Below are 14,392 nucleotides of genomic sequence, written 5' to 3'. Positions count from 1 at the left end.
GGTCTTGGGCAGTGCAAAAGCAGTAAACCATCAGAGCTGAAGAGCAGCATCCTACAACACCAAAGAGAAATAAAACATTATCCCCCAGCTGCACTTAAATAGGACCCTAAGCAGGAATGTGGGGGGTTACAGGTGGGGCTGGTCAAGATTGTTAAGGTGGAGTACGGGCTCTTGCAGATATATGCCGTCTGATTTTAAAAAATTATGCTTCTGTGCTCTATCTTTCCAGTTTTTGAGGACCTTTTCCCTGCTAGTATAGATGAGAGAAACTGCTTTCTTTTCTCTTTTGAAAGGGAAACTTTCAAATAGGCCAGAAGGATTTGGAAACACGATTCTCACTACTTGACAGCGAAAGCTGTACTCTTAAATGTAACACTTAGATACATCCATAAATCTCATTCAGGGTGGAAAGGCTTTCTAGAAAGGGGGATTAGAGGAGGAACACTTAAGGCTATTCCTCTTCTCAATGAAATCCCTCTGTCCTCTCCCCAGCACCCTCAAATCCCATGAAAAGCCACAGTTAAGTGGCATGAATGAAGCTGAGCAGATACCCATGAACCATACGTTGATATGGCCACAGGAGCCAGAAAGCATGACAACAAAAGGGCAGAAGAACAGATAGGGAGGAGTAATTTAAAGCACGGAAGAAGAAATCTTCCCCTGTGGGAAGTGATTGTCTGTGCTCTACAAAACAGCCTTGTGCTCCACTTGACATTGTCTTTCATCCTGCAGTTGGACAATCCTGGCCACCAGCTTTGCTGAGTGCACACTCAGCATAGCATGAAGCTTGCGTGACCAGTACACCCCCTCTGGCTGCCTTGTGCAATGTGCAGTGTTTCCTGTCCATAATGTCCCTTTGTACAGCTAAAATAAGCTTTACATTCTCAAGTATCATCCTGTCACTGTGTTAATAAAATAACATTAATGTCTCTCCAGTCTATGAGTTAATGCTTAAAATCTGCTGTCAATTACCAAGCAAAATGTGAATGAAATTAAGAACAAATTGTCTAACTTCATCAGTGTTGTTTATCTCTTCTTCCCCAGATAATAATACCTTAAAATAGAATGCCTTATTAACCACAGACCAGAAGGTTAATAAGTACATCAACAAAACAAATGTAGTAAATTAAAACAATGCATTAACATTCATTAGTATTTCACTGTTGATCCCCAAACATGCTGCTATTGCTATTGCGTTATTATCAGACAATAATTGTTATGTCAAAAGATAGGACCCATATGGTTCAACGAGATCCTCTGGGAACTTCTTCTGTACGAAAGTCAATCAAAAATACAATTCTATAAGGAAAGACATGGACACAGGAGAGCTGCTGTCAGTATCTGCAACCCACGAGAGAGTCTCAAGTGACTGTGTTAAGTAAAAGTTTTTAAATCTAGAAGAAAAAAGTGAGAGTTAGGAAAGCAGGAGTAAAATCAGTAGATTTGTTCACAATACATAAAGCTCAAATTCCAGTCTTTGCCAGACTGGATCCTCTTATCCTAGCGGCAGAAAATACCTGCTAAACACTTCAGGAAACGTCAAACTTTGTATCTATCTTCCTACCCATAAAAACAGAGAATGCTGATCCAGATGAGTTCAAAACAGCCCATTTTGAGCAGTATTTGCCTGCTGAAATGCCACAATCTTTAAGTGAAGCCTGAATAGAGAGAAGATGGCTAATGTACTGCATTGAATATCCTGGCTGAACTGATCTGCCATCAAACATTAAATCCTGCCTTACCAACTTCATGGTAAATATTAAATCCACATAATTAACTCCTAAATCTCTCAGCTCCCTCTTCTTATGCAGCCGCTCTCGTCCTTGCTTGTCTCCTGACCATCCTGCTGGAAGGAGTCAGGACAAGCTGCAGTGGTTGTGCCATGGCCTTGGGTTTCGGTGCCATCTAATGCCCATCTGGGACCTCATGACATGGTGTGCTCCAAAAACCCCCTTGTGCATTGATCCCCAACAGCTCAGAGCAGCCACATCTGCACAGTAGGTGTTTCCCTGGTGCCCTCTGCAGCTTCACTTTCTTCCTCTTGCCTCATAGCTTGGCCTCCTTTTCTCTTACAACTTTTCCCTCCCCCTGGGAACGGAGAAGAGACGGGCTAGGGCTGATTTGTTCTGACCTCCTGTGCCTCTGGCCAAGCTGCAGCCTGAACAGCTTCCAGCAGCCCTCGTACACCCTTACCTCTGGCTGACTCGTGCTTCCACTGAGGATGGAATTATTTGTATTGCTGTTGTTCATTTGTAGGGTTTGGGGGGACATAGAAATGAATAAAAACCATAACTGTAAGATTTTGAAGCAACACTTGGATTACATCACCGTCTTTGTATTTTTACATATCCTTTGCAAGTTGGACTGTACGCTCCTTACTTCACTATTTTAACAGCACAAGCTGTTTTGATTAGGTCTATCTCACTGTTCTATCTGGTGGTTTGTACTTACCAGGCACACACTGGTTGTGAAAAGAGTTGCATAAGCTGATTTCTGCGGTAGGTTTCTATTCGCCATCTGCTTGACTAAAAAAATATCTTTCTCAATTAACACACTGGGTCTGGTGTTTGCATCTTTTGTTTCCTTCCAGAGGCAATCTCAGAAACATAGGAGGGGCTGAAAGGCTTTTGCGGGGAGGAAAGGCCTTTTAAAATAGCCTTTTGCCCAGCTAAGAAATGCATTGTCCCTGCTTGAACACTGCAGGAAACTTAATGTCCTGAAAAGCCTCTGACCCTGTACCCAGCTACTTTCCACGGCACTGCTTTGTCATAAGGCAGATGAAACTGTAAGCCTCTTTCTCTATATACATTCATCCCATTTCTTGGCTGGTTTCCTAAGGAAACGAAGGTCTGTGCTCACCATCACCTTGTCCCCCTCTTTCCCTATCTGCCTATTTCTGCCCCATTTAGAAGAGAGGGAAGGAAGTTAAGCTCCCACACACTTCACAGAAATACAGCTGGGAAAGGGGAAAGGCCTGTTAACAACCCTAACAAGAAATGTAGCGGAGTGAGAGCTCACCCCTTCTTAGACACCCAGGAGGCCACTCCAGAGAGCGATGTTCTGAATGGATCCATGGAAAACTGCTTTAAATGGAACTTGCAGCTCAGCAGACATGAACACATCCAAGCAAGTCCATAGGAAACTGCTCACAGGACTGCCTGTTTCCAGCAAGTCTCTCCAGCTAAGAATATCAAGAAGGGACCAGGCAGGTGGAGCCTGTTGAGAAGGGCCTGGATGGGTAGCAGTGGTGGTGGCACAAGTGATGCATGATAGGACGTGTATTTTTGGATCGTAGAAAACCACAGTTCTCAGGAGGAAAGGCTTCTGTTTTCCACGGCTGCATGGGGCAGTGAAAAGGGCAGGTCGTAACATCATGGATTAACAGCCAGAGACGATGAGAGCAGGCACACAGCATGTACACCTCGAAGCAATCCCGGACCTCTGATTCATCCAACACCGACCACTGTGGGTTTTGCCATACAAGGGGGATCAGCAGAAGCAAGGGCTGCCGTTTCACTTCAGTGAGCATTTCTGAGAACAGCCTGACAACTGCTTAGCTGTATGAAACCGAGTATGCAAAGGCAGTACAAGTGGCACACTGCCTTGGCCCCTCCACATCGGCAACAGAGGGTGTTCCCCATCCACCACCTCTTCCTGCCATTCAGTACAGGGGAGGCACGGCCATACACTGGTGCCTGGCAGCATGCCACTGCTGCAAAGGATCTGGCTGCTTTGCCAGCCCAGCTTTCTTTTGGAGGAGAAAGCTAAACTGCCCCTCAGCCATGGTCTCAGGGGGAGAACAAGTGAGTGCAGTGTGGAGAGGAGCATGGACCATTACCAGCAACAGTCTCTCCATGGTGGCCCAGGTATTGGCCTGATGAACACGTCACCTGGAAGGTGACCCCAAGGTGGTGGACAAAGTGTTTCCGAGACCCAGCTTATCCTCTACAAAAAACACTCTGGGTACCCCTATACCATTTGGTCATTCACAGAATGTAAGGCAGCCTCAGTTGTTCCTACCATGTCCCACTGGGAGCTGTGATTCGCTGCCAAAAGTACCTAAGAACATTTTGATTGAAATGTATTTTCTTCTAATATGCTGCTCCCTCAGCTATAGCTCAGTGCTGTCTCATTTTGACTGGGACAAATATTATATATGCTTCAAGAATAGCACAGCACAGGTACAAGGCTGAACCGTATATTTTTAAGCTACCATAAACACAATTTTTAGAGGAGAAAAAAACATCAAGATAGGATGTCCTCTCACGGTGTACGGTTTTAAAACAGAGGAAGCATACAGCTCCTCTAAAAGAAGAAGGCATTTCTAGGCTGTCTTTTCCCTGGAGCATGAACTTTCACAGAGACACAAGACTGGGCAGGCAGTAAAGATGAGGGATAAGATACCAATAGAGCAGCTGGCTCTCAAAGTGCCCAGTCATTGTGGTGCTTTACTGTAGAAGAAGGTCTGCATCCTAAAAGGTTTGGGCATTTGCAGGATTTGTTTTGCAATCTATAATTTAAAAGAACTAATTTTAAACAATAAACAAATAAACTTTAAAGGAATTGCAATTTTTGCAATTGCAAAATGAAAGAAATTGCAAAGTGAAAGAAATAGGGGAACAGGCAAAAAGTAAAAATTTTTATTTTAACAAGGAACAGCCTCATGTTCTGAGTGTTTGGAGGAAAAAGAAAATAGGAGGCCCAGAATAAGCAAATCGGAATTTACTTTGAGGGTTACAGCTTGTTTACAAAGTTCAGACAGAGCACAAAGAAGGATCTGGCCACAATCCCTTTGTGCACTTTAGCAGCCTGCAAATGAGATCTGCACCAAAAAATAATCAAACAAAACAACTTCCAGAAGGAAAGTTTTCTATTGAAGTCTCCTGAAGCTATGCTTTAATGGTATTTAGCCTTTTTGAAAGGCTGGAGAGCTTTTGGCATGAATTGCACTGTCCTGCCCACAGGTACCCAGACCTCCTTGTGCCCATGATCACAGTGGGGCTCTTCCTGGGAACATCAAGAAAAAGCTATGGATTGGGGAAAGTTTCCATGCCCTCCAGAAATCTTCCTATCACTGAGACTCTTCTGCTCGTTGATGGAAACTGTCTTGCAGGCTGTCAGTCACTGAAGCTGCAAAATCACCTGATATTAAGTTGCAGGTACACAGTTAAGGCAAGAGCAGAAGGTCTTAAAGAAAAGTTCAAATGGGAAAAGTAATGCTGCTTCAGTTAAGAAATTAATCCATCATGAAGATTCACCCATCTGCCTTGGTGGTACCTTGCACAGTTTGGAGAAGGCATCATAAACTGAGTCATATATGCCTCAGTCAGCTTCTTTATTTCCAGCCCTGGTTAGGAACATTGTATTCTATATGAACACAAAAAGAGTGAAGAGTGAAGTCTTGAGGGCCACCGTTCATATGAAGCATGGGGCTAGGCCAGAAGTTACATTTAAAAAAATCTTACCCCTTAAAAAAAAACAAAAACAAAAACAAAACCAAAAAAACAGCAAAAAATGAGGAAAAAAAGACCATATATCTCACAGGACAGGTATCCTTTTACAGAGGGAAAGAGGCTAGACCTGCAACCACAGCTAAGGTCAATGTGGGAACACTGGGCAGCTGCTCTTACTGCAGCCAGCAGGTGCCAGAGCTGCTCCAGCAACACAAGGTGTTCCTTACAAGGTGTTTCCTACAGGTGTTTTTAACATCTCTCATGGAAAGCTTTGGATGAAGTGGGATAGTGAAATTTGTGCTTGGACAAGGGGAGAGACGTAAGTCCTGGTCTTGGGTCACGGTGCACAGTCATGCAGGAGGTCTGAGAAGGACTGATTGGATGTAGCTACTCTTCCTGTGAGGACCATGCTGCTGTACTCCTATCCATCATCTGATAGCCAGCAAACTTCCTCGGGGTGTGTTCATTTTGGCTCTGAATGGGATTATCCACCTCCCACTGTCTCCTGTAGACAGTCTATATATTAGATCATCTGTCCTGGAAGAAGGTTTAGTTCTTGACTGTTAGTTTGTGCTTTGTGAATTACCTGGTTACTAACACCAGCTTTCTTGCAATCCTGCAGAAAGACTTGCATCATAGTACTACTAAAATAATTTGTATATATAATGTTACAGGTCCAAGGTCCTTCTTAGACTCGTTCATCTTTATTTAAACCTGAGTGCATATATTTTACACTCAGCAATTACTATGTGATGGTTCAAGGCAAGTTTTCCTTCGTTTGTGATTAAATATAACTTTTTGTTATGAAAGTCCCATTTGAAACAGAGTGAATCACTTTGCTCTTGCTATCTAAAATCTTTTTTCTAATAAAATTCTATTTTTAATACAGTTTTCACTTTCTCAAATCTGAAAACATGTAATCTTTGCTTTCTTTCCAAATATTTTTAATCAGGAATTCAGTAATACAGGTAGTAATGTACACAAAATGACATAAACACACAATCTGCCTGCAAGATCCCTTCAGAGCATCCCCAGCCAAGACAGAGGCCCCGACAGAGAATACCAGCACCATGAAGGTGCAGAAGCACCTTGGCCATCCCAGACCTCCAACTAAGCAAGATCCTGGCAACATCCGCTTTTATTGTCTGCTGAGTTGCTTGTTTTGGGATAAGATAGGTAAGCACAAGGTAATGTGATGTACAAAGAACTATTGCTTGTTTTTCTTCATAAGATCTGTGGCTTCAGTTCCCCTTGCAAAGCCCAGCTCACCTCCAGCCCTGGGAGATGGAAACCACCCTGGGAACAGGGAGCGTATAAATCGAATCTTCTGACAAGACTAAGTGAGACACTCATGAAAAGAAGAAAGAAATGCTTATGCACTTTATATCTCTCTGTGAACAAAAGTATAAAGTACATTTTGAAAAAAAACACTTCTTTCTGAAAGAAGTACTGGAATTAGTTCTGGAAACACGTTCCTAGACAATAGTGGCAAAATCTTCCTAGAGTTTTCCAATGCCATGGTAAGGGAGTTTCAGCAGGAGTAATAGGATATACAAGTACATCTGTAAATTAATGACTTACAAGTTACTAGGTATTGTGGATCAAAATAAGAGAATTCAAGCAACATTTGACATTGACTTTAAAGCTGATTTAAAATAAACCTGAGCACAAATCTGAAGGAGAGTACAGGAAAACCTTCTGTTGTCAGTCAAACCAAGTTTTACTCTCTTGCTTCTCGGAAGAGGCAGGGTTGCTCTCTAATTTCCAGGGGAAAATCACATGTAATATAATCCTTTGGTAAAAAGGACAGACCTCAGGGTGCAAAGGAAAACAAACTTTATTCCACAGGCAAAGGTTAAACAAAAATTCTTCTATTAGAAAACATCCAGTCTTCAGATATTACCAGAAAGAGGAAATTATAGCTACAATAAATATAAGCCAAGAAAAAAACAAACAATCATGATTGTCTCCTGGAAATAAGTAGTATTCTGTTCAGATAATGAAGGGAACATCCAGCCTTCCCTGCCCACCTCTTTTTTAATTTTTTTAAAAGAGCTTGTGTAAGTGGTGTATGTTCTAACTTCTCCCGTTCACAATCTGACGATGGGCATTTCTTTTTTTCCTGCCAGCCCATAGTTCCCTCCATCTGTCCCATCCCCAAAGTCCACACATATAAAATCAGCCTCTGTGAAGCAGCAGGATGTGACAAGCAGCTCACTTTTATCTACCAAAACCAATGAAACGTGAAGCTTGCATGTTAAAAAAGCATTAAAACATATGTCCAAAACCAAAATTGACCCTACCATATGTTTTGAGGCTTCACCACACAGTACCACCAAGTAAGAACATATTTTCCTGCCTAGGAAGACAGTTTTTCCACATCGGCTTAGTATCTGGTTGTTTCAGCAGAAGCACATTTGTTGTGCTTCTTAACCTTATTTCTTTGATGTGTGTGTGTTCACTGCATTTTGTCAGCTAGAGTGTTGTTTTTCAGAGCCTCTAACCTGACCACTACCCAGGAAGCCCATAATAGCAGTCATGCTCTTGCTATGTGAACTGTCACTTCTTTGGGTCTTTAGTACTAATTAACCAAACAAACAATAAATTAGATTTATAGGGAAATCTTTGGGGAGGAAAGAACAGATCTGATTTAATTACAATGATATATCTTGATTATTTTTTGTATTAACACTAGGAATTTGCACTTAAACAAGTAATCTTTGTCTCAATAATTAAGATAATTTGTCCCTACAGGTTATTTCCTGCCTGAAACAGAAGCTGTTGCTGTGCGAAGGTGAAGGGCTGAGCCAGTGAGAGTGGGAACAGATAGCTTCTCCTCACAGCATCACCTGCCTCCCACGCAGGAATGCACCTCCTTTGCAACAGCTAAACCTTGCTGCTGATCACTCCAGGATCACCTGCAGTGTCTGGTTTAATGTTACGAGCATCTGTAGGGGCCAGTGGGCATGCCAAGTTTCCCGGGAGGAAAACCTGGAGACTCTCAGAGCAGAGCAGGATGTCCGCACAGCTGCTCTTGTGTCCCACGGTTTCTCCCACACTTGTGAACTTACAGATGAGCACCACAGAAATGCTGGGAAAAGCCCAAATCTCTGTTCCATGGTCCTCTGGCAGTTATGACCATTTCTTGCCTGTGAGACTGCAACACCCAACCCGTGTGCCTCATCCCTCATCTTTACTTAGGGAAAGATCCCATGTGGGAGATATGTATGAAGAAAACCCACACATAAAAGCGTTGAAGGTGTTTCCAGAAAGCCCGCACTGGTATTTAGGAAGACGTTGGGCAGTCCATCAGCTATCCCTGCTCCTGCGTGAAAAGGATGGACTACCTCACCTCTCAAGATCCATTTCAGAGCTTCCTCTCTGTGTTGATGCTTAAAATTACTGGACCATGCCCGTATTTGCACTGTATCGCTAAAACAATGCTTCACAGTTTGTAAGGAAATGTGCACCAAAAAAGGCAGTATTATTATTATTGTTGTTGTTGTATTTATCCCAGTTATTATTATTAACTTCAGAGCTGCTGAAAGATGAATTGTGGTTCCTCAGGAAAGAGAATAATGTTTTTTCTCAGTGGCTCAGAAGCCCAAGTATTATCTGCAAATGAAGGAGAGGAACAAACTACCCACAGCAGAGAAACAGCCGCAGAAAAATACAAACCCATTAACTGCAGCACCACCAAGTGTCAGCATTGAAAATATCACATCAGGAAAATACCAAATTTCTACATGAACTGCAAGAGTGAACATTTAAGAAAAAGCTGGCATCTAAACGAAACCAGTTTAATTTTTAAAGTTTTTGTAAAAGCTGTGCCAGTGTCTGGAACCTGTAAGCCTTCTTCCAAGCATCAGGATACATTAAGTTGTGCCAAGGTAATATTAGCACTTGCAGAAAATGAAATGTATTTCCAATTAATAAGTAAATACTTAAAATAGGAATTTAGATTTAAAACTTCAACATTTTTAATGGGTTAATATTTGTTAACAACATATGCACAAGTACACTCACAACTACTCAGTAGCTGTAGTACACGGAGATATTTGCAAGAGTCACGGCTTTCAGCACAGGTAGGGATTTGTGTCACCTAACAGGGACTGGCACATCACAGGCAGTCACTGATGGGCGCTATTTCAGTGAAAATCTCTCTCTTTTGTAAGTGTGTTTAGTTATTGTAGGTGTGTCAGAGCCTTGTAGACAGGGCCTTTCTTGTATTAGGGGACACAGTTGCAGCTGGGTGTCGAGAGACACATTCTCTAGCCACATGCTGATGTGTCTGGATGTCCACTGAGGGCTCTGGATCAGACAAGATGGAATATTGTCACTGGGTCTTGCCAGCAGCTCCGGTGGGGCTAGGTACATGCTTTTGCCTTGTCAACAACTGTGGGGACTACTATCTCTGACACCATCACCTTTTCTTTTTCAAGGTATTGTTAAGCAAAAAAAATGACTGATGGCTTTTTTGGTTGCGAAGAAATGTGAGATTCTCAGCCCCTTGCTGTTAGCACTTATCTACAGGTGCTTTACGGGCTACACAAGCCAAGCCAAAGAATTGTCCTGCTCCTTAGAGCTGGCTCTGCTGTTGATCTGAGATCAAAATCTTCAGCATAAATGCAGAGAGACAGCACATCCTGGTAAAACAAAGACACCCTTACCCATATCCACCATACATTTTGACAGCAAAGTGCTAGCTAGTTTTTTTAATATTTTCACATTCTCATTTGTTTTCTCTGTCTGCAACCACATCCTGCTGTTCATGCCAGTGCTGGCAGCTGAGCGCGTGCCTGCTGAGCATCTCTACCTTGGCAGAGCTAGGAGATGGGGAGCATGGTGTTATGATGGCTTCCCAGCTCACACTCACCTGGGGGCTCCTCCAGCTGCGTTGCCCCTGAAGCAGGCTACCGCAGGAGCACATCCTTGACCTTTTAATTAATATCATGTTAAGAAACAGGACATCAGCTTCCAAGTTACTCGCACATGCAAATCCTAAGACATTATCATAGCAGAGTTCATGGCTGCAGAAAAGAGAGCACTGAGGACAAAGCCCCACCTCAGAATGTTGTCGCCAGGTGAGATGAGCTGGAGACCACTGTACCCAGCACTTTCCTTGGGGCCTCCACCCCATGGATGTCCACGAGAGCCTTGAATTCACCAGCAGCTGCTGCTCTCCATGTGTCTGTTTCCCACATGTGGGCTCCCCTTCCCTGTTTTCAGAAACAGGTTCAGGCATAGATGCATCAGCTGGCTTCATGACTGCATGGGCTGGCAGGAAGAGTTCTCTCTGTCTTTATTTCTGATATTCCTGATCGTAATCATCCTGATCGTGATTTGCTTAAAATGCAACCACATATATGCTCCCTCCTCTGATTAATCCCAGATCTCCTGGTTATTTGCACAAACAATCCCTTGGTAAATGCCTATAATCACATCACTTGTCCTGCCAGAAGCCCTCAGTAAAAAAACAGGCAGTACGTAGAACCCACTACTGAATGCTACGTCACAGAAAAAATGGCTACTAAAATGATTGTGTAGACCAAGCACCACCTGCTGTCCCCCAAAATAAGCTCTTTAAATTTACAACTATGACTCCAAGCAAGCTGCATCAGGCTTCACCTAACAACGTGCTGAAACTCTGGAGTAATGTGCAAACAACCTGCTTTTGCAAATTTCCAGTCCTTAACACTAGCCCTAATCAAACCCCAGAAATTCATAGCTAGTTTGAAGTATAATGCATTCAAATCCATCTCCATGTGGGCTTTGAAATGTGTAGCACTGCTTTCTACTCTATAGCCAAATATGCACCCTTAAGCATGTAAGATATGTTGCTTAAGCTACCCCAAAATTAAGAAACTCAGATTAGCTTCTCCTCACTTCAGCTTGGTATTTACTTGTAAGGCTACCAGAAAACAGACCTTGAACCCAACTTTCAGGAAAGCTATCCAAAACTTCAGAGTGAAGCTTTCACTTTGTACCAGCTTTTACTCATCTTTGAGGAGAACTTGCACGATAAACCTGGTCCTGCAGTCCTTGTTCTCTCATTTTCTATAGCCTTCACAAAAGCATAATGACACTATTCCTACATCAAAATTAAGAATAAGGCATTCAGAATCATACAACCAATTTCCAAATGATCTCATGTGACTTTGCCAAACACAGCAGGAAAAATACCTCTATAAAACTTACTTTCCTAACTCCTTGTGTTACACCTACTCTTGCTCTTCAAGAAAGCTCAAGACAGCGTACAGTTCCTGCAAAGTAAGAGTAAGGCATTCAAATTCAGCCTGGACCTTGCCTCAGACTATCTTACAGACCAGAGAGGAAAAGGTACTTACCAGTATTTCATGTCCCCCTCATCCTAACTGTAACTGCAACCCCATAAGAGGAACACAATACTTGCCTGGAAATTAAGAATAAAAGCATTCAAAATCCTTCCTATGCGACTGTCTTGGAGGGCCTTTCACCTCACCACAGCGAAGTACTGCTGGCATCTGGTATTTCTAAACTTGAGCTGAACTGCCCTGATACTCAGGAATTTGAGTAAGACCATTAAATATCTTGCAAACCTACCTTCCCTTTACCTCAGGCAGCCTTACCATGTGTAACAGGAAAGATGCCTTCAAACTATCATCTCCAAACCCTAAATTAAGTCAAAACCATCAGCCTACGAGAGCTTAAACACCTACAGTTCTTCCAAGTTTAACAAGGTATTCACATACGACTTTGCAGAACGCAGCAGAAAACCTGCTTCTACAAGACTTTTCCCCAGATCCTAGGCTTAAACTTTAACCTCAAATTTCACCCCAAAGAAGTGCTTTTCGTGGCCAGTTCATTGCTTATCTGAGCAATCTGTTAAACACAGGAGGAAACCATGCCTTTGCCCCAAACCTTACTTTCCAAACTTGCGTTGTGCTCAGCTTTCCAGGTTTCAAACTGTCCAAAACGCAAATATTCCAATTTTCTGTCGTGTTCTTCAGCTGCGACGCGGGACGCGCTGTGCCGCGCTGCCAGGGAAAGGCTGAGACGCTCCTCGAGCACAGGGAGAGAGTTTTTTAAGCTGTCTGTAGGGCATTCCTGAGTGGGGGCCCTCCGGTGGGGCTGGTTGGGTCCCAGGGAACCCGCCCGTCTGCTGCCAGCGGGTTTTCCCACCGCCCAGGAGATGGAGCCGCGCTCCCACCAGTGGATCCTACAGCCAGGAGCCCGCATTGAAATGTACTGCAATCACCTAAACCCCAATCTGGCTGCATTATATCCGTTTATTACTTTATAGTAATTAGTTGCGGTGCAGGAAGCACCACGGGCTGTGGATTCAGAACCTGTCCGTGTCACGGCCGTTTCAGCCAGGAGCGGGACTGAGCTCCCACCAGCAGTAAAGCAGATGAATTACACTGAAAATACCATTTTCAGTCGACAGTGATCTAAAAAAAAAAAAAAACCAAGAGACATTTAGCAAGGAAAACAGAAACCGATAGATTTCTCATATGATGACAGCAAAGAAACAAAACGTGATGTTCCAATGTAAGGAAAACAGCCCAAATTCATCCAAAACATCTTGAGATTTATTATTGAGGCACACTATATGAAGTACAAGATCTTAGAGCAGTTTACTAAGCTAAACATTCAGATGCAACACCATAATGAAACATTAAAAACACATGCAAAAATAATCTTTAAAAATCACCTGAAAAATTAATCTCAGTTTTAAAAAGCATAAAAGTGTTTCACTGAGGCATGTGTGAATTAACATCATTCTACATAAAGCCAGAAGAAAACTAGAAGAGCACAGAGAAAAACCCAGACAAGAATAGGTAATGTATAACAAATGAATAACAGATGGACCAACTGGAGGATTGTGCTTAGAGTAATTAACATTAGCACCTACTGGTAATGGTTCATGGTCCTATACCATCACATATCCCAAAACAAAGCCTGGTCAGGCGTGCATCAAAAGACACAAAGTGAACCCTGAGGCTTAAGTGCCATTTGGATCCTTTTGAAGATATTTTCATCAGTCATCATGAGAAGCTACAGCTACTGGAGAGAAGGAGAGGTGAACAAGTTTCCATCTTGTAATCGCCACACTTTCTGTAGTAATTACACTTTTCCACCAAAATATTCCATATGGTTAATTTCTTCTTGTCTAGCTCCAACTGCTACTGTCTCTAAAGTATTTACACCCCTTCAGCCGTCATTCAATAACAGGAACCTATATGAAATCACTGCTTTGCATTCTAAGACAGGAATCTGCTTTTACTGAAATTCAGCATAAAGCCAAATAAACCTTTAATACTTATCAGATAAGACTCTAAAAGGTGAATATTTCCATGTCACTAAAAAATATGTTTCCACATGAAATTGCAGAATTGCCCTTTTCCAGTCAGAATTACAACTCTATTCAAAGCTACTTGATTGTCCGGTCGGAAAATAGCAACTATAAATAGTACTTCCCAGTAAAACCTTTTTTGCTCCTAAGATCTTGTATCTGAAAGCTCAGCAATGTTGTGTTTTGGTAAGAGGATTTAACTTGATAAAATGGCAACACGCTTGTTGATAACAGGCAAACTAAGATGTCATTCACTAGTTATGACGGTTAGTTGACTTTTAGCCTCTTCACCACCATGCTTGAGGATGAAACAGAAAAAAAGAAAAGTCTTTCATAAAAGCAAATGTTGTACAGGAGAGGTACCTTTTGAGTTCTTTTATATTCACAAACTCAAAGCCAGATTATGAATCTGAGTTTTCCTCTTTCTAGAGCCTATCTGTAGGAAAGGTTTTTTCAGTGCCATCTTCTGGTAGGCATGATTTTCAGGAAAATCATGGCACTGAAGCTGATGTAGGGGTGAGAAGATGAAATGCCAATGTGTAATATTTATTTGTGGCAAATTACACATAGAAAGACACAATCTAGTGGCAGGATTTTTTTCTGC

Source organism: Cuculus canorus, chromosome 6 (genome assembly GCF_017976375.1).
Source record: "Cuculus canorus isolate bCucCan1 chromosome 6, bCucCan1.pri, whole genome shotgun sequence".
Taxonomy (NCBI): Eukaryota; Metazoa; Chordata; class Aves; order Cuculiformes; family Cuculidae; genus Cuculus; species Cuculus canorus.
Note: the sequence above shows the minus strand (reverse complement) of the source record.